The sequence below is a fragment of the Canis lupus genome, chromosome 2 (genome assembly GCF_003254725.2).
Source record: "Canis lupus dingo isolate Sandy chromosome 2, ASM325472v2, whole genome shotgun sequence".
Lineage (NCBI taxonomy): Eukaryota > Metazoa > Chordata > Mammalia > Carnivora > Canidae > Canis > Canis lupus.
Genome location: NC_064244.1, coordinates 13,972,486 through 13,999,049, shown reverse-complemented (window position 1 = coordinate 13,999,049; position 26,564 = coordinate 13,972,486). Strand labels below are relative to the sequence as shown.

Here is a 26,564-nt window from a genome sequence, read left to right as displayed (position 1 = left end):
TTTTCCATTCCAATTCCAATCCTCCTTGCCATGTCTTCTTCCCATACACTGAAAGCTTTCTTTGCTTTCCTTTATAAGAAATGTTGATTGGGGATCAACATAGTATGTAATTTTTCAAGATTTTGGATGAAATTATATTGGTTGAAATCACACTGGGCATATTCTCATAGGTTCATAAGATTCATCCATGATGGTATGTTTGAATATAGCGCAATTTATGCCTTCTCCTGTTGATAGATATCTCGGTTCTTTTCAGTTTTCTGGAATATTGTCATATACATTTCTCTTACGTACATTTTAAGAGTTTCTATCCCTCAATGTGGAATTGTTTGGTTGGTATATGCACTAGTTATTAGATAATGACTGCTTTATATGGTTGATCCAATTTACATTACCACTAGCAAGGGTGAGAAAGGTCGGGATACTTCCTTCCTTCCAATACTTTTTAACTATCTGGTGGATATAAAATAGTATCTCCTTGTAATGTTTTTAAAGCTCTTTTTTCTTTCATTTGAAGTAAAATTTACATAAAATGCATCAATCTTAAGTGTACCATTCCATGAGTTTTTACAAATGCATGTACCTTGTAACTCAAACCATTACTATCACAAAGAAAGTTCCATTGTAATCCTTCCCAGTCAATTCCTGCTCCATATCCTTGACAAAAACATTCTATCCTTTCCCTTATAAAAGTTGCTTGTACTAGAACTTCATAAAAATGTAGTATTGTACTGTATGTATTCTTTTGTAGAAAACTTCTTTCAGTTAGCATAATGAGATTCATCCATGTTGTTACAGGTTATATTTTATGCTGAGTAGTTTTACCTGACCCTTCCAAAGTCATGAAGATAGTCTCGTTTTGTTTTTTGTTTTTTTTGCCCCAAAACCTTACAGTTGTAGCTTTTACATTTAGTAATATAATCCATCTCAAATTAATTTCTGTGCTTGTTGGGACGTAGGAATTGAGATTTTTTTTCCCATATAGATATCCAGTTGTTCCAGCACTGGTTATTGAAAAACTTGGGTTGCTTTGAATCTTTGAAATCAAATGACCAAATAACTGTTGGTCCTTATAGCAACACAACACTGTTTTGGTTATTGTAGTGTATGGTTACATTATGAAGTCAAGGCCTCCAGCTATGATTTTATTATTGTTTTGGAAATTCTCAATCTTTTACATTTCCACATAATTTGTAGAATTCCCTTGTCAATGTTATTTAATAAGCCTGTGTGAATATGGTAAGGATTATGTTCAATCTATAGATCAATTTGGAGATAGCTGTCCTCTAATTGAGTCTTCTGATCCATGAACATGTCATCTCTCTTCACTTATACAAAATGAAGAATTTTGAAACATTTCAGAATGTTTTATTGTTTCCAACATAAATATTTTACAGATGTTTTAATATATTCTTAAATACTTTAATTTTATTAAAAATGGGAAATAAGATTATTATTGATAGTCTCAATTAAAAAATACTCATTATTTATTAAGGCCACTCCATCATATACTCTCTTTTAAATATTAAATACATCAAATTCTGAGCAATTTTGTCTAATAGTACATAGTACATTCTGTATAGTAAGAAAATAATTTCTAAAAATGGGACAAGAACTCTACAACTTGGAAGTAAAATAAAGACATGGATATAGTCCAAGAGCATACATGCTGGAAATAGGATCAGGACATTTTTTTAATCCACTCTCACTTGAAGTATATTCTATGATGGGTTAAGAAAGGGGTTAGGTGTATGATGACTTTGGTCTATAGTTGTCTAGAATCTAGATCCTTCAAGCATGGACTCTTTGTTAGCTATTCCAAAGCCAACTCTTGACTTCTGGCCATATAATCATGACAAAGGGTTTCAAAGAGAGTAAAGCAAGAAGTATTTACCTTTGAGTTTTGAGCATATATAACATAGCTCTTTGGTCTCTGCTAAAGACAGGCCTGTATCCAAAGGCTCTTAGGTTTCCCATTTGGCCTTCTTTCTATTGCAACTTGTTTGTTTTACTTTTTCTAATTCATTATTTCTCCTTTTCCCCATTCTCTGCTTCTTCCTGGCATCTCTAATTTCATTTTCCATATCTTCACTGATTCTTCAGCATCTTTATTATCAGAATCTGAGAATGAATGGATCAAATTCCTCATCATCACCACACCAACTCTAATAGGTATCTGTCTTGGCTTTCCTTTTATTTTTTAAATTTTACTTATCTATTTATTTATTTATCTATTTATCTATTTATTTATTTATTTATTTATTTATTTTTTATTGGTGTTCAATTTTATTTTAAAAATTTTAAATCTAGTTAGTTAATATAGTGTTATATTAGTTTCAGGTGTACAACATAGTGATTCAACAATTTCATACATCACCTACTGGTCATCATGACAAGTGCCTACTTAACCCATCCCCCACTCTCCTCCCTGCCAGTAACCATCAGTTTTTTCCCTACAATTAAGAGTCTGTTTCTTGGTTTCTCTCTCTCTCTCCTTTAAAGATTTATTTATTTGAGAGATGGAGAGAGAGCACGAGTGGGAGGGGCAGAGAGAGAGGGAGAGAATCTCAAGCAGACTACACGCTGAACAAGGAGACTGATGTGGGGCTTGATCTCATGAGCCTGAGATCATGACCTGAGCCAAACCATAAATTGGACACTTAACCAACTGAGCCACCCAGGTACCCATCCCCCTCTTTTTTCTCCTATGTTCATTTGTTTTGTTTCTTAAATTCCACATGAGTAAAATTATATGGTAAATGCCCTTCTCTGACTTGTTTTGCTTAGCATTGTACTCTCTAGCTCCATCCATGTTGTTGCAAATGGCAAGATTTCATTCTCTTTGATGGCTGAATAATATGCCATTGTGCATATACTCTACACATTTTCTTTATCCATTCATCTATCAGCGGACACTTGGGCTGCTTCTGTAATTTGGCTCTTATAAACAATGCTGCTATAAAATACAGGTACGTGTACCCCTTAGAATTAGTGTTTTTGTATTCTTTGGGTAAATACCTACTAGTGCAGTTACTGGATTGTAGGTAGTTCTATTTTTTTACTTTTTGACAAACCTCCATACTGTTTTCCACAGTGGCACACTAGTTTGCATTTCTATCAACAGTATACAAGGGCTCCCTTTTCTTCACACTTTTGCCAACACCTGCTGTTTCTTGTGTTGTTGATTTTAGCCATTCTGACTGGTTTGAGGTCATATCTCAGTGTAGTTTTGATTTGTGTTTCCCTGATGCAATGCAAGTGAGTGATGATAAACATCTTTTCATGTATCTTTCTGTTCATGTCTCCTGTCCATTTTTAATTGGATTATTTGTTTTTGGGTGTTAAGCTGCATTAGTTCTTTATCATGTTTCAGATACTAACCCTTTATTGAACATGTCATTTGCAAAGATCTTCTCCCATTCTGTAGGTTGCCTTTTACTTTTGGTGATTGTTCCCTTCAATGTGCACAGCTTTTTATTTTGATGTAGTCCCAACAGTCTATATTTGGTTTCAGTTTCCCTAGCCTCAGGAGACATATCTAGAAAAAAACTGCTATGTGGCCAATGTCAAAGAAGTTACTGCCTGTCTTCTCATCTAAGTTTTTTATGGTTTCAGGTTTCATATTTACATCTTCAATCCATTTTTAATTTGTTTTTGCGAGAAAGTGGTCCTGTTTCTTTCTTTTTGCATATAGCTATGGTGTTTTCTCAACACCATTTGTTAAGGAGACTGTCCTTTTCCCACTAGATATTCTTTCCTGCTTTGTTGAAGATTGATTGACCATACAGTTGTGGGTTTATTTGTGAGTTTTCTCTTCTGTTCTATTGATGTAGGTGTCTATTTTTGACTAGTATCTTACTGTTTTGATTTTTACAGCTTGGTAATATAACTTAAAGTCTGGAATTATGATGCCTCCAACTTTGCTTTTCTTTTTCAAGATTTCTTTGGTTATTTGGGGTCTTTTGTGGTTCCAAACAAATTTTAGTAATGTTTGTTCCAGCTCTGTGAAAAATGTAGTTGGTATTTTAATAGGGACTGCATTAAATATGTAGATCGCTTTGGGTAATACAGACATTTTAACATTCCATGTCTAGTTCTTTGTGTCATCTTCAATTTCTTTCATCAAAGTTTTATAGTTTTCAGGGTACAGTGCTTTCACCTTTCTGGTTAGGTTTATTCCTAGATATCTTATTATTTTGGGTGAAATCATAAACGGGATTGTTCTCTTAATTTCTCTTTCTGCTCCTTCATTACTGGTGTATAGCAATGCAAGATTTCTGTACAATGGCTTTGCATCATGTAGTTTTAATGAATTTGTGTATCAGTTCTAGCAGGGTTTTTTTTTTTTTAATATTTTGGGATTTCCACATATACTACCATGTCATCTGCAAATAGTGAAAGTTTGACTTCTTTACCAGTCTGGATGCTTTTTATTTCTTCTGCTGTCTGACTGCTGTGGCTAGGACTTCCAGTACTGTGTTGGATAAAAGTGGTGACAGTAGCCATCCTTGTTTTTTCCTGATCTTTGGGGAAAAGCTCTAAGTTTTTCCCCACTGAGGATGATGTTAGCCATGGGTTTTTCATATATAATCTTTATTATGTTGAAATATGTTCCCTCTAAACCCACTTTGTTGGGGGTTTTTACATGAATGGATGTTGCACTTTGTCAAAGCTTTTACTGCATCTTTTGAAATGATCATATGGTTCTTATCCTTTTTCTTATTGATGTGGTCTATCACATTGATTGATTTGTGAATATTGAACTACGCTTACAACCAGGAATAAATCCCATTTGATCATCGTGATTGACTTTTTTTTTTATAAAGATTTTATTTATTCATGAGAGACACAGAGAGACAGAGACAGAGAAAGGCAGAGACACAGGTTCCATGCAAGGAGTCCGATGAGGGACTCGATCCCAGGACTCCAGGATCACACTCTGGGCTAAAGGCAGGTGTTAAACCATTGAGCCACCCAGGGATCCCCTGACTTTTTAAAATGTATTGTTGCATTCAGTTTGCTAGTATCTCATTGAGGATTTTTATATCTACGTTCATGGTTCTCTTTTTTAGTGTTATCTTTATCCAGTTTTGGTAGTAGGATAATGCTGGCCAACAGAATGAATTTGTAAGTTTTCCTTCCTTTTTTTAGTTTTTGGAATAGCTTGAGAAGAACAGGTATTAACTCCTCTTTAAATGTTTGGTAGAATTCACCTGTGAAGCTATTTGGTCCTGGACTTTTGTTTGTTGGGAGTTTTTTGATTACTGATTCAATTTCTTTGTGGTTACCAGTCTGTTCAAATTTTGTATTTCTTCCTGGTTCAGTTTTGGTAGTTTATGTTTCTAGGAATGTATTAATTTCTTCTAGGTTGTCCAATTTGTTGGCATATGGTTTTTCATAATATTCTCTTAATTATATTTCTGTGGTATTGGTTGTTATTTCTCCTCTCTCATTGGTGTTTTTATTTGAGTCCTTTCTCTTCTTCTCTTGATAAGACTGGTTAGAGGTTTATTCAATTTTATTGACTTTTTTTTTTTTTTTTTTTCCAAAGAACCAGCTCCTGGTTTCACTGATCCATTCTACTGGTGGTTTTTTTTTTTTTTTTTTTTAGTTTCTATATTATTTATTTCTGCTCTAATCTTTATCTATTTATTTTATCTAATTTAATCTTTCTTCTGCTGGTTTTAGGTTTTGTTATTCTACTTCTAGCTCCTATATGTCTAAGATTAGGTTATTTGAGATTTTTTCTTGCTTCTTCAGGTAGGACTATATTGGTATACACTTCCCTCTCAGAACTGCTTTCACTGCATCATCTGTGCACCAGGGCGGCTGGGGGTGCAAGGCTCGATACTGCAGCAGCTGGGTACAGTTTGTGCCAGTAGCTGTGCATACTGTGGCTGCCTGGGGTGTGTGCAGGGCTGTAACAAAATTTGCCCTGAACACTGGGCCAAGGCTTGGAGTTGGGAGTCCTCAGAAGAACTCATGGGTATGGCCCACTTCTAGCAGGTTAGGTAGCTAGTGTCTGTGCAGTGAGTGTTGCCTCCCACAGATGGCTCTGTGTTTATGCTGAGGGATGGAGAGGAAAATGGCACCTGCCAGCTCCCTTGTTTCCAGAGAAGTTCCCAACATGCTCTGAAATCAGTATAAACAGATCTGTCTCCTGTTTGCCCCTGGTTTTGTGTAAACTGCTGTTTTTATATTGCCTGTCCATATAGGCTGCCGTCTCCTTAAGGGCAGAGACCTAGCTCTCATGAGTTCTCTTGGCTTACTTCTGTGCCACTAGCTTTTAAAGCTCCAGGCTCCAAGTCCCATTGGTTTTACAAACTCCCAAAACTCAGCCTCTTTGGTTTTTAAAGCCAAATGCTACGAGGATTAATCTTTCCTGTGAGCTCCCTGTTGCAAGGGCTCGTTTCTCTGCCTTGTCCATACATGCAGCTCCCTCCCTCTTGCAGGAAGCCTCCCTCCATCCTTCTAACCTTCCTAATCTTTCAGGTGCAGCTTCTTCTCTATATTTAGTTGTGGAGTTTGTTCCTCCAGTCTTTGGATCACTCCCTGGTTTACTGCCTTGGATGTGGATGATATCTAGTTGTAAACGTAGAACAGTAATAAGCGCAGGGTCCTCTCACTCTGTCATGTTCTTGGCTTCCCTTCTTTAAGTCTTTTCTCCATATGCTTTTCCTTAACTTCCCTCATACACTCTTAGTCAAATTTGTCCTCTTCCTGAAGTCTTTCTTTTGCTTTATTAAGGTTAGTACCTTTCACATGATCCTCTTCCCTGGTATCTTTCACATTTCTACATTGGTGGCCACAGGTGAGCCAACTTCCCTTCATTAGTTAACATTATTTTCTTACTCAAACTGTTTTCATTGCTTCTGTGATTTCCTTGATTTTCTGTGCCACTTCAGTATTAAGAGCAGACTATACCTCATCAGTATTAGGAGGCCTTTTTGTTTTTACCACTTTTTCTTCCAGTTTCCCCCTCATCTGCCTCTTTTCCTCTTCTTCCCTTTCTTTATTATTACTAACACTGGCCAGCCTGAACTCTTCCTCTGCTTCTGTCTCTTCCTACCTGCCTGAAGGATGGAAATAAACTCTAAATTCTACTTAGTCGTTGGTAAGAGACAGAGCCCTAGCTAGGTTCATTAATAGGTTTGTAATCAGCTCTTTCTACATTTTCTGAAGAAATCTTATCCATGGTGTTACAGCAAGACCAAAAGACATCACATATTTGGGTAAAGGTAACTTACTCAAATCAAATGCTTCTTCATCATTCAACATATATACTAATACCTTTGAGCTCATTCTTCTAATGTTGATCTTGAGCTATAAATGACTCCAGCTATAAATTGTTTTTTGTTTGTTTGTTTCTCTTCTGGATATCCTTAAGTATTCTGGATTTTTATGTGCTTCATAGGCACTTCCTTCTCAAGAAGTTGCTATACCACCCTTTTTTCTTTTTCTGGGAGAAGCAAAATTAATAAAGCTTCATCATCTACTTAGCAGGTCCATCTGCTCTGTGAATAATAGTTGGCAGCCTCAGGCAATCAAACTGAAGAACTCAATTCATGGCCTGTATATCCAACTCTCTGGCTGAAGTACGAGGAGCAAAGGTCACTGTTAGCTCTCTTGCAAATAAATTCACTTCAGACTTCCACTTTTCTCATCTGTTGCTGTCACCCATAGAGGTCAAGAATAGCAATACCAGAGTATTTAGGCAATAGAAATCTTGTTTTAACACTGAACCTCTTTACAACTGAAAAAAAATATATAACATACTCCTTCAGATGGTTTTTCAAAAAGAAAGGTAGGAAACTTTTTTTTTTTTTTTTTTTTTTTACCACAGCTCATGAACTACATAGCTTTCTTCTAAACTGACAGAGGTGATATATTTTTTTTTATTTTCTCACCACCCCAAATATATTCAGGCTTTTTATAACTTAAATATATAAGGTCTCTTATGGATTTGATTTGTTTTGCTTAGGAAAAAAGTAAATGTTTCTGGGGAAGATTCTGATAACTGTACTGATAGCAGAGTTATCAGCAAAGTTGATGCCCAAGATTCTACTTCATCATAAACTAACCTTTGAGACTGGTTACCTTGAAAACTTATTGGTTCATCCTTACGTTTAAGAAGCCAAACTGGCAGTGAAACAAGTATATTTATGTGGTTGATTTTCTTAAACATCTTGTCTTGGATCCTATCAATGATGAGATTGCTGAAAAGTTGTGACTCTTTCTAGTTGTTGGAAAAACCAAAGGCCTGAGAAATAGAGCAGTTCTTTCTAACCTATTCTTTTCTTGAAAATCTTTTAAGTATACTCTACTGTATGAAATCTTGCACTAAGTGAAATCTTTAGCCAATATAACTTTCTTCCTTATAAATAACTCAACCTATTTGCCTGGCTCCCCTAAAAAATCTTTCTTGACTTCTGAAGTCCAGCAACTTTACTATAAAAACCCAATCACACAGTATGCCCAATTAATCTTCAGATTCTAGGTGTCTTTTATTTTAGAAAAGTTTAATCTCTAAGCATTAGTTTTACTGCATTAGCTTGGTTATTTTGTCTGCAATTATACATATGATGGATCTGCTCTGTCTTCTGTATCAGTGATCTACAAATTGAAGTACATTGGGGCTACACGAAGACTTTTCAAGAGATATGTGGGCACAGATAGTTTTAAAGCAATCAAATTCCAGATCCTCAACGTCCATCTTTTCTACTACTGATCTTTCTGCAAATGTACCTGTAGCTAAGGTATCAAGCCTGCCTCTTTCTCATTTCTTCTTCCCTTCCTTCACAATCACTTTTCCCACTTTAACAAAAGAAATGCATAGCACTCACTAATCCTAACTAGTGCATTTCCCTGGAATATAAAAACTCTCCAGAATGTCAAACCTGTACATCCTCCCTTTAATCAAAGTCGTACAATAATGATATGTTCTTCCCCCATCATATATGCATAGAAATAATATCAATTTTATTAAGAAATGGACTATGTGGGCCTGTTAGTATAAGTTTAGATATATAGTAGATTTGAAGCAGTAATGAGGGAATTTTTACTTAAGGACCTTATATCTTTCATACCCTTATTATTGTAAAAGAACCATCTCAACTTTGGAAGACTTTAGTGAACACAAAGCAAAGAAATATTGAAGGCAGCAGTATCTAATTGTCTCTAGGCAACGCATAGTAAGGCTCTGTGCCATATCTATTTATCTATATTAGAATTAGAATTCAGCTGTGTGATGGTTGTCATGGAGACATATATTAACATACTTATTTGAGCTGAAAAATCAAGTTGGACGTTTACCCCGAGAGGAAGTCTGATTTGAAAGATAAACTTGAAACTGAAGACAAGCTTTGTCAATTAGATTAAATGACAACCATTTTCCTTAAATTGAGTGATCTACATTTATAGCTGCGAGGTTCTGATAATACATTTCAGACATATGTTAAGACAAAAATTACTCTAAAAACACACTGTATATTGGAAAATATGTATTAAAATTAAACAGCCTTTTCTAAGTATTTTGGGTTAAACAAGGTGCCTCTAAATAAAAGAATACTAAGTTTTAATAGTCATTTGAGAAATCTTAATTAACCATTTTTGATAAACTTCCTTAAACTGACAAAGTAATAATAAATCCCTCTGCAAGTCAGGTGGTTTCTAACACTTCGCTTTCTACAAGTGATTGAGCAATTGAGTTGCCAGTAGATAGATCATTATATGGTTTATAGATCATTTTATGATTTCTGGCAACTAAGCAGGATGAGAAAAGTTAATTAAATGATGCAGTTCTGATATATTGTAAACATTAATATTTTAAAACTAAAGATGTTACATCCTGCTTTAAATATGTATTTGACTTGGTTCACCTCTCATTTCTACTTTTCTTTTCTTTTTTTTTTTTTAAGTAGGCTCCACATTGAGTGTGGAGCCGAGCACAGGGCTTGACCCTGAGATTAAGACCTGAGCTGAGATCAAGAGTTGGACACCTAACCAACCAAGCCACCCAGGTACCCCTCACTTCTCTTATTTCTAATCTCTAGGATCTATTTTTCTGTACCATCTCTTTTTTCTTACACTCTTTCCAATTATGTTTTCATTTCTTTGGTAGTTTTGTTTTTTTCTTTAACTTTGTTCCTGAGTTCTAATTTTATAAATTAGATTTACTTATAATTAATTTATAGGTTATAGTTTAACCATTTCCCATTTTGTGTATGATGTGAGGTAGGAATCCAATACTATTCTCTTTCATCTGAGCAACCTCTTGCCTCAGCACCATACACTGAAAAATCTACCCATCTCTCTCCCCAATGATCTACAATACCAATTTTGTCATAAATCTAAGTTCTATATATAGGTGGATCTGTTTCTGAATTTTCTGTTCTTCCCACTGACCAACATATATATCCTTACACTGGATTAATTATTAGTTTTATATTAAATCATTACATAAGGCAGGAAAAACACTTCATTCTCCAGGAGTGTCTGTAATTTTTGGACCATCATTTAAAAAAAATTTACATCAATACTTTATTGATAGACTTTTTAAAATATAATTTTCTATAGAATTCTTCTAATGTCTTTTTTTAATATCTTTGAACATAATCACATGACATTATCTTTTCTTTTTCATTTTTTATTAAGTTTTTGTTTTAATTCCAGTATAGTTAGCACAGTATTAGTTTCAGTTGCACAATATAGTGATTCAGCAATTCCATTTATCACAACAATTGGCTCTCCTTAATATCCATCACCTATCACCTACCACCATCCATCACCCCTCTGGTAATCAACAGTTTGTTCTCTATAGCTAAGAATTTGTTTCTTGCTTTATCTCTCTCTCTCTCTCTCTCTTTCTTTTTCTTTATTTGTTTTGTTTCTTAAATTCTATATATGAGTGAAATCACATGGTATTTGTCTTTCTCTGACTTATTTCACTTAGCATTATACTCTCTAGCTCCATCCATGTTGTTGCAAATGGCAAGATTTCATACTTTATTATGGCTGAATAATATTCCGCAGTGGAATATTATATATATATATCTGGCATCCTCTTTATCCATTCATCTATTGATGAATGCTTCCATAATCCAGTTATTGCAGATAATGCTACAAAAAACATATGTGTGCATATACTCTTTTGAATTAGTGCTTTGGCATTTTTTGGGTAAATACCCAGTAGTGATGCAATTATTGGATTGTAGGGTAGTTCTATTTTTAACTTTTTGACAAACTTCCACACTGTTTTCCACAGTGGCTGCACCAGTTTGCATTCCCACTGATAGTACACAAGGGCACCTTTATCTTCACATCCTTGCCAACACCTGTTGATTCTTGAGTTTCTGATTTTAGCCATTCTGACAGGTGTGAGGTGCCAACTCATTGTGGTTTTAATTTGTATTTTTCTGATGATGAGCAATGTTGAGCATCTTTTCATGTGTCTGTTGGACCACTCCTCTTCCATATAAATCCAGAATTATCATGTTAGGCATTACCAAAATAACAACAATAATAATCAATAATAATAATAGTAGCAGTAGTAATAATATTTTAAAACCCCCAAGCCTATTAGGAATTTGATTTTAAGTGCATTAAGAGAATTAATACCTTTGCAGCATTTAGTCTCCCAATATATTAGTATAGCATTTCTCTCCATTTAATTGGATCATAGTATTCAATAGAAGTTCATAACTTTCTCAAAAAAGGTCATAGACATTATTTGTTAGATTTATTCAGTGTTATTTATATTGTGTTCTGTATTTCATTTTATATTGTAAATTGTGTAGTTTTAAAATTACATTTACTATAGTAACCTCACTGTGGAGAAACCTGACAGTAACACCACCTTAATCAAGTGGTCAAGGTTAACATTACCAATAACTTTATGTTGTATGATATGATAAAATCATGAGATCCATTCTACCAAAGACTTCACCACTACTCATCAAAAGTGTCAGGGCTCTGAAAAGTGAAGAGCAAAGAATAGCTGTAAATTGGTGTAAACTATGGGGATACAGCTACCCAAATTTGGTTCTGAAACAGAAAAAGGGTATCAGTAGAAAAACTGGGAAAATCTGAATTAAAACATAGTTAACATTATTGCACCAATATCAATTTCTTAGTTTTGAAAAAATACAGTGTAGCCACATACGATGTTAATTTTTCAGAATAAAATGTTTCTAAATTATATTCTCTGGTTTTATGTTGTTGCTGATCTATAGAAACATAATTGGCTTACCTATAATGGTTTTGTATCCAAAAACTTTGCTAAACTCTCTAATTCTAGGAATTGAGCTGTAGAATTCTGGAATTTTCTACATAGACAATTACATCAATTTGCCAATAATGACAGTGTTTTTTCTTCTTTTCGAATCCCATACACCTTTTCTTTAATGATCATCTTCTCTCCCCGCCCCCCCCCCCCCCATCTCATTTGGCTGGCTAGGATCTCTGGTAAGATCTCTATTCTATTCTATATTGAATACAAATGGTGGTATCAGAGATCCTTATCTTTTAAGACTTAAATTATCTCCTCTGACATTGTAGCAACACTTTTTCTAGATATTTCTCCTGAGGCTAGGGAAACAAAAGCAAAAATAAACTGAGACTATATCAAAATAAAAACCTTCCACACAGTGAAGGAAACAATCAACAAAATTAAAAGTCTACTAAATGGGAGAAGATAATCGCAAATGACATATCCAATAAAGGGTTAGTATCCAAAATATATAAAGAACTTACACAACTCATCACTCAAAACCCAAATCATCCAATTAAAAAATGGGCAGAAGACATGAACAGACATTTCTCCAAAAAAGATATCCAAACGGCTAAGAGACAATGAGAAGATGCTCAACATCACTTGATTATCAGGGAAATGCAAATAAGAACTACAATAAGATATCACTTTACACCTATAATAGCTAAAATAAAAAACACAAGAAGTAACATGTTGGCGAGCACATGGAAAAAAAGGAACCCTTGTACACTGTTGGTGGGAATGCAAACTGGTGCAGCTACTATGGAAAACAGAATGGAGGTTCCTCAAAAAATTAAAAATAGAACTACTCTGCAATCCAGTTATCACACTACTGGTTATTTACCCAAAAAATACAAAAGCACTAATTGAAAGGATATTTGTACCTCTATTTTTATTGCAGCATTATTTACAAGAACCAAGTTATGGAACAAACCCCAATGTCCATCAATGGATGAGTGGATAAAGAAGTGATGTATCTCTCTCTCTCTCTCTCTCTCTCTCTCTCTCTCTCTCTCTCACACACACACACACACACACACACATTATTCAGCCATCAAAGGGAATGAAATCTTGCCATTTGCAACAACATGGATAGAGCTAGAGAATATAACACTAAGCAAAGTAAGTCAGTGAGAAAAACAAATACCATGTGATTCCACTCATCTGTGGAATTTAAGAAACAAAACAAAGGAATGAAAAGAGACAAACTAAGAAACAGACTTTTAGCTATAGAGAACTGATAGTTTCCAGAGGGGAGATGAGTGGGGGAGGATGAAATAGGTGATGGGAATTAGAAGAGTACACTTATCTTGACAAGCACTGAGTAATGTATATAGAATTATTGAATCACTGTATTGTATATCTGCAACATATTAATATAACACTATATGTTAACTATACTGGAATTAAAAAACTTTTTAAGGGCAGCCCCAGTGGCCCAGCGGTTTAGTGTTGCCTTTGGCCCAGGGCGTGATCAAGTCCCACGTCGGGCTCCCTGCATGGAGTCTGCTTCTCCCTCTGCCTGTCTCTGCCTCTCTCTGTGTGTGTCTCTCATAAATAAATAAATAAAATCTTAAAAAAAACCTTTAAAAAAATAATTATCTCTTTTGATGGCCAGAGATAATCTTAATTTCATCAGAATAATCTAAAAAAACAGTTAATTGGTTTTACTTTGAACATCACCACAGAGATAGCAATGTCATTGTAGGGTTTTTTAAGTTTTAAATACTGACATGTTTTGGGTTATGCAATCTTTAAAAATAAATAAATACTGAAATGTTTATTCAAAAGGCATAAAAGAGTATAACACACAAAAAAGGAAATAACATGAAGACAAAAAAGAAAAGCAATATGGTATTATGTTATTAAAACAAAATAAAAGCTGTGCCATTAACCCTGTTAACCTGTAGACATTAACACTGTGCAAATTTTACCTTCCCCCTGTGTCACAGTGTGGAGCTGTCACTGAGAAGTGACTGCCTAGCCAGAGTCGACATTTCTAAACCTTCTCCCCACCTACCCCCATGACACCAGGTGTGGCCTTGTGAATAGTTTTCCTCCGAAGGATGTCAGTGCAAGACTGTCATTTCTCAGGTTCACCCTGAACTTTTCAGAAGCACGTGAGGTGTGTTCGTGCTCTTTCCCCAACTGCTAGAGGACTCAAAGGCCCAGGTTACAGAAAGTCGCCTATCAATCAGGAATGCCTTCAATACATTATTTATTAGGAATAAATATATTTTACTTTGGTTTAATCTATGATATTTAAAAGCAGTACCTGCTGCTCAGGTAGCTTTCACTAACATGAAAAATGGTATCTTTAAGTGGGGGTACAGACCACACAAAACAATCTAAAATATATGGCAACTGCTCAGAAGCCAGGCAGCAGGAAATAGAAAAACTGAGGAAAGGGTGGGAAGATAGTTGTGTCATGTAGTCACAAAAACTTAATAAAAATATTACTTGCCAAAAGGAGTCCATGGTTATAGAAGTAAAAAAGTGGTTCCCTCTAAGGGAACCAAGCAGGGAATTAACTGGAAAGGGGCAGACATCTGGGGTAATGGAAGTGTTCTACATCTTATTTGGGACAGTGGTTTTACAGGTGTATACAACTGTCAAAACTCATTGAACTGAATGCTTCAGAGCTACATGTTTGCTTTATGTAAATTATACCTTGATTTTTTTAAATGCCTGAGACAGCTTCAGAGACACAATGGCATCTACCAAGTGTGTATCTGTGGGGTAAAGGAGATGGAAAACAGAATAACAATATTACCTACTGCTTTTCTTGAGAATTTACAAGCAAGGAATGCACACAGGCAAAAATAACAGACTGGAGAATAGAAATGAGAGAGAATAAAGAATCCAGAAATTTGGAGGCTACAAGGGTTAGAAATGCTGGCTGCTTCTGGATTTCATATGGTAAGAGAGAAGGCTGAAACGCTGTGGGCAAAAATGGCCATCAGGTTTTCTCTGGTAAACAGAGGAAGTCAGCCTTGCCGCAGATCAAGGTAAGTATGTTACCTTCCATGAAACGTATTTCAGATGACTGTATGACAGCACCCAAGAGGTAAGAAGGCAAGAGCAGGAAGAAAGGACTAAGGAAGCAAAACAATAAAAGTGGCTGGGATGTTTTGGTGCACTTTTTGTTTAGAGTGACCATACAATTTATTTTCCAAGTTAGGATAGTTTTGAGAGTGAAAGAGGGAATTCTTACATACCGTGCACAAGAAATATATATAAACTAAGACTCCTTCTGCCAGACAGGACATGTAGTCACTCTATTACCAGCACAAGGAATTAACTACAAAAAGATAGATTAAAAAAAAAAAAAAAGATAGATCAGAGCCAATTAAATTTCTGAGGGGATAACATGGACAAAAAACCCACAAGCCTTGCTTATGAGCCTTTAACCCATCAAACAAGGTTCCCACAACCAAAACTGCAGGGACAGAAAGAAGGAAATAAAGGTTACATAACCTCCATGGGGGACATATTGCCCAGTGTCCACCTACGTTGACTTTGGAGGAAAATAAACAAGGGAGAGCCTTCTGGAAGGCAGAATTATGTCCTAGAGAATAATGAACAATAGAATTCCTTCTAAAGAGGAGGACCACAGCCTAATCAAGGCATATCTTCGATCCTAGTAAAAAATTCTTCAAAATATTTCCTGCCACCTCCTGTTTTTGTCACTGTCAAAATTCCTAATTCTAAATATTCCCTTGGCTTTAGGAAATTAAACATAAACTTGGAATTTGCTGAGTCCAAAGCAATAAATTATGGGCACTGCACATAATTTGGTGGTGGTGAGAATAAATCCAAAAAGTCTTTTACAAAGATCACTGAACTGACTGCCAAGAGGCCATGATTCTCTGTCAAACTTCACTATTAGCTCTGTAACCCTGGATAAATCATGATTTCTCAGGACTTTAGTTCTCTCACTTAGAAAGTGAATAGGAGGATGCTTTCCAGTTCTAATAATTCTAATTTAAAGTTCCAGACCTCACTGAACCAAAAGAACTACAAAAATCTTCTATAAAATGTCATTACCTGAGAATACATAATAAACTAGTTGGTCTGATTTTACAGCAAAAGCAACCCAGCACAATTTGAAAAAGTTATATTGGCAAGAAAAATCCTGGCACTCTTTCATTTCTTAATTTCTCTATATTATTTTGGTTTCATTATAGTACATTAAGGAATAAAACATAACTTTTTTTTTTTAACTGGAAAGGACACCTACCTTCCATTTCATTAGGCTTTAGAAACTAATCCAAAAAGAAAGGGGAAGCTGCATTGTACCTAAAAATTTCAATTCTTTTATAGTATGTGCAAACTAAAAGCTAGAATATTTTAAAAACAAAAATGAAATTTGGAGTAACTTTTAACCTAAAGATAGATACCATAATAAAAAAAAATTAGCTATAAAGTCAACAATAATCACTGAATCCTAAAAACATTATTTTGTTCAAATAACTAAAACTTGAAAAATATATCTGCTATATTTTAGCTTTTGATGCCCCTTCTAATTTTCAGAAGAAAATCCCAATCAGGACTTTGTCTTCTTCACTGAGAGAAGAGAATATAAAAACGATATTCCATATAATACTTTGTTACTCATAATCATTTAGCTTTATACATGTATTAAAAATAAGAGCCAAACATTTTAAGAGAGTAAGGCCCAAACTCTGTCACTTGAAACCATGAGATGCTGGCACAAAGAAACAATGGCTAATATTTTACAAGTCCTGCTATTATATATCCTAGTATTATCAGTAAGTTTCTAACTCAATTACAGTTATTGATTGTCACTGATTATAAAACTATGGATACATTAAGGGCTACTATATAAAACAAGAAATATCAACTCTATTGTACCTTGAGAAAAGTTCACACTAATACTCTGTTGGGTGAATTAGTGAATCAAAGAAAAAGAAAAATAAGAATAAGTACCATGATCATACCTCAAATCTCTGAAAGAAAAATTTACAGATATACCTCAGATTATATAAAAATTTCAGTAAGTCAAATGATGGAAAGTTGTGACATACTTTTAAAAACCATTTAAGAAAATAAAATAAAATAAAAACCATTTAAGGAAACTATTTAGAGATAATTGACAACAGCAACAGGTAAAGGAAGATAAGCCTTTGTTATGATAAAAATTACCCCTTAAAAATATACTTCCCAGGGTGCCTGGGTGGCTTCAGTGGGTTGAGTGTCTGATTCATGATTTGGGCTCAGGTCATGATCTCAGGGGAGTCTGCCTGAGATTCTCTCTCTCTTCCCTCCCTTCATCCCTCCCTGTCATGCTCTCTCTCTCTCTCAAATAAATAAATCTTAAAAAAAAAAATACTTCACAGACTTATATGTTTCCATATCAACACTGATGTTAAGTCCCTCATTTGCTTTTATTCAAAACACTTTGCATATGACAATTTTTTTTTCTTCTCTGGAAACTTTAAGGCTTATCTTTCCTTCTGTTCTAGGAAATGGTCTTATATATTATTTCTTGGATGATTCTCTCCCATTGTCTCTTGCATCAGTGAGCTGCTACTGGACCTGCTAGATTATATCACTAATGATTCCTTCCTCAAATTTACCTTTCAAGAGCTCAATGAATTTCTTTCAGTCTTCAGATTTCTAATTTTTGAAAGTTATTTCCTACTTTTAAAATTTTTCTTCCCTTTAATTCTCCTTTTTAAAAAAGACTATTGGGATCCCTGGGAGGTGCAGCGGTTTGGCGCCTGCCTTTGGCCCAGGGTGTGATCCTGGAGACCCGGGATCGAGTTCCACATCGGGCTTCCGGTGCATGGAGCCTGCTTCTCTCTCTGCCTATGTCTTTGCCTCTCTCTCTCTCTGTGTGTGACTATCATAAATAAATAAAAATTAAAAAAAAAAAACATTCTCTTTAAAAAAAATAAAAATAAAAAAGACTTTTTCTATGCAAAATCTTCTCACATTTTCAAAGACAACAATTATCGTTTCTTTGGTTTCCCACTGCTATTTCCCTAGTTTTTGCCTCTTCAGAGGCCCTCATTTGTGTTGACTTTATCTCTGCTTGCATACTGGAGGCATTCCCGAATATCTGGTGATCCTTGGATGCCTATTTTTATTTAAGTGTAAGTTATTAGTAAAGCAAGCTGGCAGCTCTGTCGGTGGGGGTGAGCTTGTAAAAGGTGAGCTTCACTGAAGAGCAGGCTGGCTTTCTTGGTGGCGGAAGCACTACAAGGTCTTCTCCCTGGGATCATTCTGTTTCTCCAGAGAATCCTCCAATACTAGGTTTGGTAATTAGATGTTTGGCTCCTGGTGTTCACTCTTCCTGTATCCCCCAAGCTTACACTCTTGCTAATTTCAGCTTCTCCAGAGATTAAACCTGCCATCTTCCGGGGGTGGGGGGTGAGGGGAAGTACTCATCTGACTGGGGTGAGACAACGACCTGGCTGTGCAGCTGACCATCCATGTGGACCATCATGCTTTATCTCCTCCTTCAGCCTACTCTGATACCCCTCATTGCAGAACCTGCTACGGCTCCGTGAGGCAAAACTGTTTCCTGACATTGTTTTCCTGCCCTGCAGGTACTTGGTTCTGCCTTCCTCTACTCTACTAGGTCACAGTATCATATACTTTCTGTGTTCAAATTTATGAGAGTTACTGATGTCACCCACTTTTTATCAAAGAAAGAGCTGGAATTTTTGTTTCCTATTTCCTTTGAGTTGGATGGATATTCCAGTAGAAGAAGGCAGAAAGTCCTTCATGTGCCATCTCAAGATCAGAAGTTACAGTTTAGTTTCTAAGTTAGCTCACACACCATTTGTAATGGTTGAATTTACTACGGTTTTAGTCTGCTCAGCACACATTCCCATGTCCTTTCTTCTAGTTCCTTTGAAGAAAGCCTCCCTCACCCCACACTAGGGTCACAAGACAATGCAGCTCTGTGGTAGCATTGGTAAACATACCTTAGGCTGGCCCACCAGATTGCCCCATTCCCTGGGCCATGGTAATTCCTCATCACATGTAGGGTCATATCTTCTCTAAGGCTGATAGCTGGCCGGGTGGCCTGACAAGTTCTCTTCCTGTTGGGATCGCTAAACCAGGAAGATGGCAGTCTCAAGCTGCTCGTGGTTATTTCACTGATCATATGCCTTTCTGAATAATGACAAATAAAGAAACCCGCAGAGCTGAAAAAGGGTCCAGATGAGATCATTGGAGCTCCTAGCTGCAACCATGCCTGAAGCCAGATGCACCTCTGGAAACCATAGTTATATAAACAATTAAGCTCCTTTTATTTTCATAAGCTGGCTTGAGCTGGTTTTCTTTCACTTGCAAGCGAAGGAGTCCTGATGAATTCATCATTTAATCAAAATGTTCCAAATTACTAACACTTGAACTATAAAACACTACTTCTTTGCCAAAAATTAAACAGCCTAACTTCTTTTATTAAAATAAAATCACAATCATAAATAATATATACATATGTCCCTTTTATTTGAGTATTCTCATGTTTTCAGGGTAGCAGTTATCTTTGAGAATGAGTCATGTATATTCTGTAGTATTACAAACCTTATAGCCACTAAACTACAGAATTAATTTTCCTCCATGTACTTCAAGAAGTCTCGTCATTTCTTAAAACCTTCTCTATCAGAGCTCTCAGTTTTTAATAAAGCTCAAGTTGCATGGTTATCTTACATAAAGGCTATGTGGAAAAAGAAAATAATATATCTCAAAATATTTCCATTAGGAGGAAAAGTCTGGTTTACATTCAAAAAATTATTCAGCCCCAATCTCTGACCTAAAGACTGGAAACAAGGATATTTCCAACCCAAGTATTTGTGGGAAGGAGGTAGACGGTAATAACATGCTTCTAAGGAGATAGGTAGGAAAGCTCAGAAGTCATGTATTTCTTGGATGCACTCCCTGGAGTAACTTCGCCATTATTATCTACAGGCCATGTGCTTGCCAATCCAATGGTCAGTGTCTAAGTTTCGGGGTTTGAAGTTCTTGCCTGGGTCTTTATTGGTTTCAAGTATATATAGAGGCTAGGAAGGTAATTTCAAAGAATGAAGAAGGTAAACATTTTTAATGTATTGCATAACCTCATCTGCATTAAAAAATATTCTTATTAAAATTCTAGTGTCTCTCACCTCTCTTCTTTGATTGGTTCAATTTTTTTTTTCATGCATCATTTCTGTCTACTGTTCCTTGTTCATCCATGGTTTGTTTCACAGTGCTATCATAAATAATAGTTTTTTGGCACTGATACTCTAAATTATGTATAAGAACTAATAATAATGATAAAAATAGTTCAGTTTATTGAGCACTTAGTATGTGCCATGGACTGTTCTAAAATGATTTACACATAAAGTTATTTTGTACTCATTTCAATCCTATGAGGTTAGGTACCATTTTCCTCACTTTATAGATGAGAGCATGGAGAGACACTGAGAGGGGTAAACAGCCTATCCAAGAGCACATAGGAAATAAGTTGTAAATATGAATACGTGTACTCTGTCTCAAGGATCTCTGTTCTTAAGCTATTACTCTGCTCTGTCCAAAGAAATATGCCATCCTATTATGGGTTGAATTGTGTTCCACAAAATATTATGTTGAAGTCTTAACCCCTGGTACCTGTGAATGTAACCTTATTTGGAATTAGGGTCTTTGTAAATATAATTAGGTTAATATGATGTTATACTGGGTTAAGTATAAATGCTTTATGATTGCTTTCATAAGAAGAGGAAAACCTGGACACAGAAGAAAGAAATCCATGAGACAACAGGGCGGAGATTAGGGTTATGCTGCCATGAGCTAAAGAACACATGGGGCTACCAGAAGCTAGAACAGGCAGGAAGGAATGTTCCTTAGAGGTCTCTGAAGGAGCATGGCCCTGCCAACACCTTGGTTGCAGACTTCTAGCTTCTAGAGCAATAAGAGAATAAATTTTAGTTGATTACAGCTACCCAGTTTATGGTACTTTGTCATGACAGCCCTAGAAAACTAACACTGTCTTTCACTTATACTGAAATATACCATCCTATCAACCTGTTATTTCCAATTTTCACACAGATGGTAGTATAAGTAACATTTAACTTTCCTCTTAACTCTATGTAAAGAAAATCAACAACCAGGGGTGGGGCTGTGAGAATGGAAAAACACAGCCTCCCATCTAGTAGAGGCAGCTTCTTTTCAGCTCTAGCTGATTATTGTCATATAGAAAGGTAGTACAAAAGTTACCAAGTCTTCAGTTTTCATGAGAACCCAGAAATGTGGATTTGTACATTAAATTATTTCACAAGTTATATTAGTAACTAGTTAAAATAACACTAGTTAATAACTACTTCCTGTTTAAAACACTGTGCAAACGTGACACATCTATGGACTAAATATGACCACGATTTCTGCTTTCTATGTTTGCTTTATTTTTTATGTCCACTTTCCCTTTCACTCTACTTGACCAGTCCCTAATTGAAGTCATCTAGCCACCAGACCTAGGACTCAGGCATAGCATGGGTGTGTGAGAAGCCATGTGGTAGTCAGCACTCCAGGACTAGAGAACCCTCTCTGAGGTACAGTGGCAGATGCAGAAGAGTCCTACACACTTCTGAATGGGTGCACTCCTCTGGATCTGGATCTGGAGTCTAACACTATTCCTCTATTCTGTCAGCTGGTCTTCCTAAAGCTTTTTTTTTTTTTTTTTCTTTTATCTTTGTTAGTCTGATGGATAAGAGACTTAGAACTTTACTGGGTACAACTTTGGGGTCAGTCTAGGATTTGACCTTGGTACTGCTCAGGCTCACTGCCATTTCACTCATAGCACTGTGCTTATAACTTAATTAGTTCTCCAAACTTCTTATCTCTTGTATGTATACTTGAAAGAAACGCAAGTGGATTGCAATAGCTCATAGTTGCCTTTCAGTGTTCACCCTCCTATAACCTATGAAAGTTGTCCAGAAATCTGGAAGCATTTTTGAAAAGGAGTTCTACAAAATCAGTTTTATAAAATGTAACTTTATTTCTCAGGCTTGTTTTAAAAAAACTTCCAAAATATAAAGAATTGTTCTGATACTGTGAATATCAACTCTAGTTCAAGAAGTCTATCACTATATAGTAGCCTTAGAGAATCTCCTGAGTCCTCACTGGATATGAACATGTCTTCAGTATCTACAGGAGTTCAGACCTATTTGATTCAGTATAGAAACTAATGATTGCTGCTGGTAAGGGAAAGAGAAGTACTTGATATATTGCCAGAACTCTCTCTGCTACATTGAGATATTAAATTCAGTGAGGCAGTTTGGCACACTGTGGTGTTTGGGACCTGCAAGATCGACAAATATTATTTTGGAAAGTTTGTAGAGCAATGTTAAGAAGTGAAATACCACAAAACCCATCCAAGTTCATCTTCATTTAATGGTTTGGGGTTTTTAAGTTTATTTTTTGCTTGAATTAAAAATATCTCAATCTTCCATTCCAAACCTGTAAAATCATACGGAAACTCACTAACTTGTGTTTCTCACAAAACCTCAAATGGTCAGTAAAGCTGGTTTTATCCCTACCCTACCCCCACCCGTGACAGATGAAGAGAGTGAAGCCGAGAGCCTTAAGTAACTTGTTCATGGTTGTTAGTGATGGAGCTAGAAGCTGGCATGCAAACCCCCTGACTTTGAGTTCAGTGACCCTTCCCACAAATAAGGCTTGCAGACTTGGAAGACCAGGCTGCTCAGCCTTTAGGATAGCCAAACCTGTGATCAAAATTGCCCTTGATGTCTGACATTAGATAAATCTTTCAAAAACTCTGTAAATCTGAAGCTTCTCATTTGTAAAATGGAGTTAAAATAATAAAACCCGTATAAACACCCCAGTGCAGAGTGGGGTCACCAAATGTCAGTTCCTTTCTCTCGCTTTCTCCTACAAGATCCCTTAAATCTAAGCAGACCACTCATTCTCTGGTTAAACATTTGGATGATTAGTGAAATCTTAAGCAGCCATAGAAAACTAACTAAAGATGCAGAGACACTGATGGTTCAACACTAAGTTCATTGTCAAAGGCAAAGAAGACCACGGGAGAGGTTGTTGTCATGCTTGTGCTATTACAGAACTGCCAAGAGAGTGTCTTAAAAAAAAATCCATGATGTTGAGTCTTTTTTTAAGGAGGACAGGTCACATCAAAACATCATACCTTGAACTTACACTTCTGCCATGTAATAAACATGGCTCATTGTTTCCAAACACAAAATATTCAGAACACATCAAAGAAGGATGAAATGCTTCCAACTTATGGCATTGTTTGAGACTCCAAATATGGGTTATCCTAACAGCTGTCCTGTCCTGCAGCAGCCAGGAGTGGAGTTTCTAGGATCATGGGGCTTGTCAGTACCATGGAAGAACTTAAATGCTGACTCCTTTCTACCTCCTGTCTGCTGGCTCACTTGGGTGAGGAAGAAGTAGGGGCATGCATGACCAACACTACAGGGGATGGGCCTGAATAAGAGGCAAGGGACTACACTAATTGTGTATGCGGGAGGAGAGAAGTGTAAGCTCACAGCTGCTAATGTCAGGAGGCATTCACAGGCCTACTACCACAAAAACTAAGTAATTAGCAAATCTGACGCTAAAAATATTAACATGCATAACGTGATTTAGAATATTTCTTCAAATTTTAACTTAATGCTAGGGAATTATATGCCAATAGCTGTCTTATATTTCTGACTCCAGCTCTTGGCACCATCCTGCAGAACTGGGGTTGTGTTATTACATATGTGGGTGGCTATTAAATGCTTTTTAATGACTATGTTAAAGGTCATATTCCTCATACACATAACTTGACTATTATGAGTTAGACATGTACATGAGTAGACAATGGTCTCCTTCCATTAAATGCAAACTGGCTGAAATTACTGCTTAAGTTGCCAGGTTGTAGGAGAAAAGAGATCAAATTAATGAGGGTTAAGTTGTATAATCAGTTTATAAAACAAATCATGGCGAGGTCAAGGCTGACACCGCCAACTCCCACACATCTAAGTACCCTTCAAAATGTGACCTCTGTTTTCCCGCCACCACTGCTCTAATTCAAGCTGTTTCTTATTTCTCTTCCATTCACATGCAGTTGGTAAATCATTTATCTTGGCAAACATGAATTCCACCATGTCACCCATCTCAGAAACCTCTGAGGACTCCCCACTGCTTGAGACACAAAGGCTCAACTCCTCATCTAGGCATTTATGGCTCTCCTAAATTTGGCCCATCTTTCTAATTCAGTGGTTCTCAACCACTAGGGGAGCTTTAAAAGATAAACAGGTTTACACCTTGTGCCCCAGAAATTCTATTTATTAGTTCTGGGGTAAGATCCAGAGACTAGTATTTTTAAAAATCTCTCTGGATGACTTTTATTCACTGCCAGCATTGAACCAATGGTGTAATTTTCACACCTATTATTTCACCCAACATGAACTAATAAACCTTCTGTTCCAGCCAGTAAAGCTGATTTGTTTGTTTGTATCCCTAGTTCTCCATTCATGCTGTTAATCCAACCTGGAATATCATTTCCTCTTCTGGCTCTTTATTTAAATTTAAATCTTTGCCATTCCTCTAAGACTAATATCCCACCACTATCTTTACAACCATTGTGAATCATAACAATACTGCCATTCTGAAAACCCCAAGAGCATGTTATCTTCATGAAGTACTTTATGGCAATTAATAACATATCGTTTGCAATGTGAGCATTTTTTTTCATACTTCACTCCTGCCTCCTGGAGGGAAAATAAACTTTTCATAATATCTTTGGTTCTCATTCCCTAGCCCCGTGTACCTTGAACTTAATGAAAGCATTAAACATCAAGCATTCACTCATGTGCTCAAAGCTTATGAAGACTAAACAAATTAAAGTCCTAAAATTTATAGAGTATATTCTTAGAGACTGACAATATAAATTATAAACCTTCAGGGTTGTTTATGCATACAGTGATGCGTTTTTCATGGAAGCATCACTATGCCCGTGCAGAAATGATAATCACTTGTCCACAAAAGCTGATACGATGTCAAACACATGGTTGGCTGATGCCTAATAAATGTGTTTTTCCTATAGATAAAAGTATTTTCCATGTTTATATATTCAATTTCCATAAGTTCACAGAACAACAGAAAGGGAAAAATAGTAAAACAGTTCATAATGTGTCAATACCTGACTTAAAATGACCCACCCATGTGATAAAACAGTAGAAGAATCAGGATAGAATCAAGATAGGGGATTATCCTCATCTACTGCAGGAAGGACCAAAAGAGCAAGTATTCCCTTGCCCTCAGTTTAGAAGACATGTGAGTATCAGTAACCTACAGGTAAACATCTCTTATGCAAATACTGAAAACCAAAAACTACTGGTAGGAGAGTATCTAATATGCTGAGTCACTGCCAGAGCTCCAGCTCAGGCTCTCCTATTGTTCAAGTTGCCCCAGAAAGGTACTATTCTGCTTCTAGGGCATGGGAGATGTGATTCCACTTTCAGAGCTAGAACTTCTCTACCAAACAGCGTTATGCATGGTGGCTTCCTGTAGTTAAAGTAGCCCTGGTACTTATGAATTAAATAGTCTTGGGAGGACTGGCTGAAAACCTAACCACTATTTATAACATTGTTTTTTGTAGGAAGATGTTTTCTGCATTCCAAATAACAGAATTAGATATGAACTTCTAGAATACAGTTTGTTGCTTAGATTAGGAACTGACTGTATCTTATTAAGTACACTATGGTCAGTATTTTCCTAGGGTAAGATGGCAGTGTGGAGGCTTGCCAGGAGTCCATAAAAGGAATGAACAGTTGCCATGAATATGGACCATATGTGACTATAAGGATGAAAGAGAGGACAATGAAAAAAAATCCAGACACATTATTAATTTATTAAGCAAGTATTTACTGAGCACTATTGGGGCTATGCTGAATGCTGGGAGACACAAAAATTACTCAGATAAGAAGCTGGATTCTATAGTCCTTACAATCTAAAATAGGAGATAAGACATACATAAACATAAATAATAAAGCTGCCTGGTAAAATGTGCAATGATAGGATAAAAACAAAATATTAGATGAAGTCAGCAGAGAGAGTTAGTGCTTCAGCTGGAGCAATCAGGGAAAGCTCTATGGATGGGCTTGCACCTGGGCTGAGTTTGTACAAGATTTCAACAATCATAGGATGTAGTGAGGGGGAAGCGGAGAACACCATAAAGAAAACATCAAGAAATATAGTACACATCAAGCCATGGAGGCATTAAAAAATGGTGAGAATTCAGGGAATAGGAAAGAGCCCA

General features: G+C 36.1%; 1 protein-coding gene and 1 long non-coding RNA gene across 18 annotated transcripts in view; one reads left to right on the top strand and one right to left on the bottom strand.

The window, feature by feature from the left end:
* The window catches only part of ZNF438 (zinc finger protein 438), a 402,160-nt gene that overhangs the window by 63,444 nt on the left and 312,152 nt on the right, over positions 1-26,564 (bottom strand). The window lies entirely within an intron of this gene.
* LOC112670375 (uncharacterized) overlaps positions 1-26,564 on the top strand; it is a 77,177-nt gene that overhangs the window by 30,016 nt on the left and 20,597 nt on the right. For 2 of the 4 annotated variants that reach the window (XR_004813453.2, XR_003142924.3), the window contains 3 exons: positions 8,610-8,756; positions 9,918-10,019; positions 13,170-13,904. This is a non-coding gene — a long non-coding RNA (uncharacterized LOC112670375). Of the gene's footprint in view, positions 1-8,609; positions 8,757-9,917; positions 10,020-13,169; positions 13,905-26,564 lie in introns of those variants that run through there. The other 2 variants (XR_003142925.3, XR_007405412.1) reach the window with 2 other exon arrangements.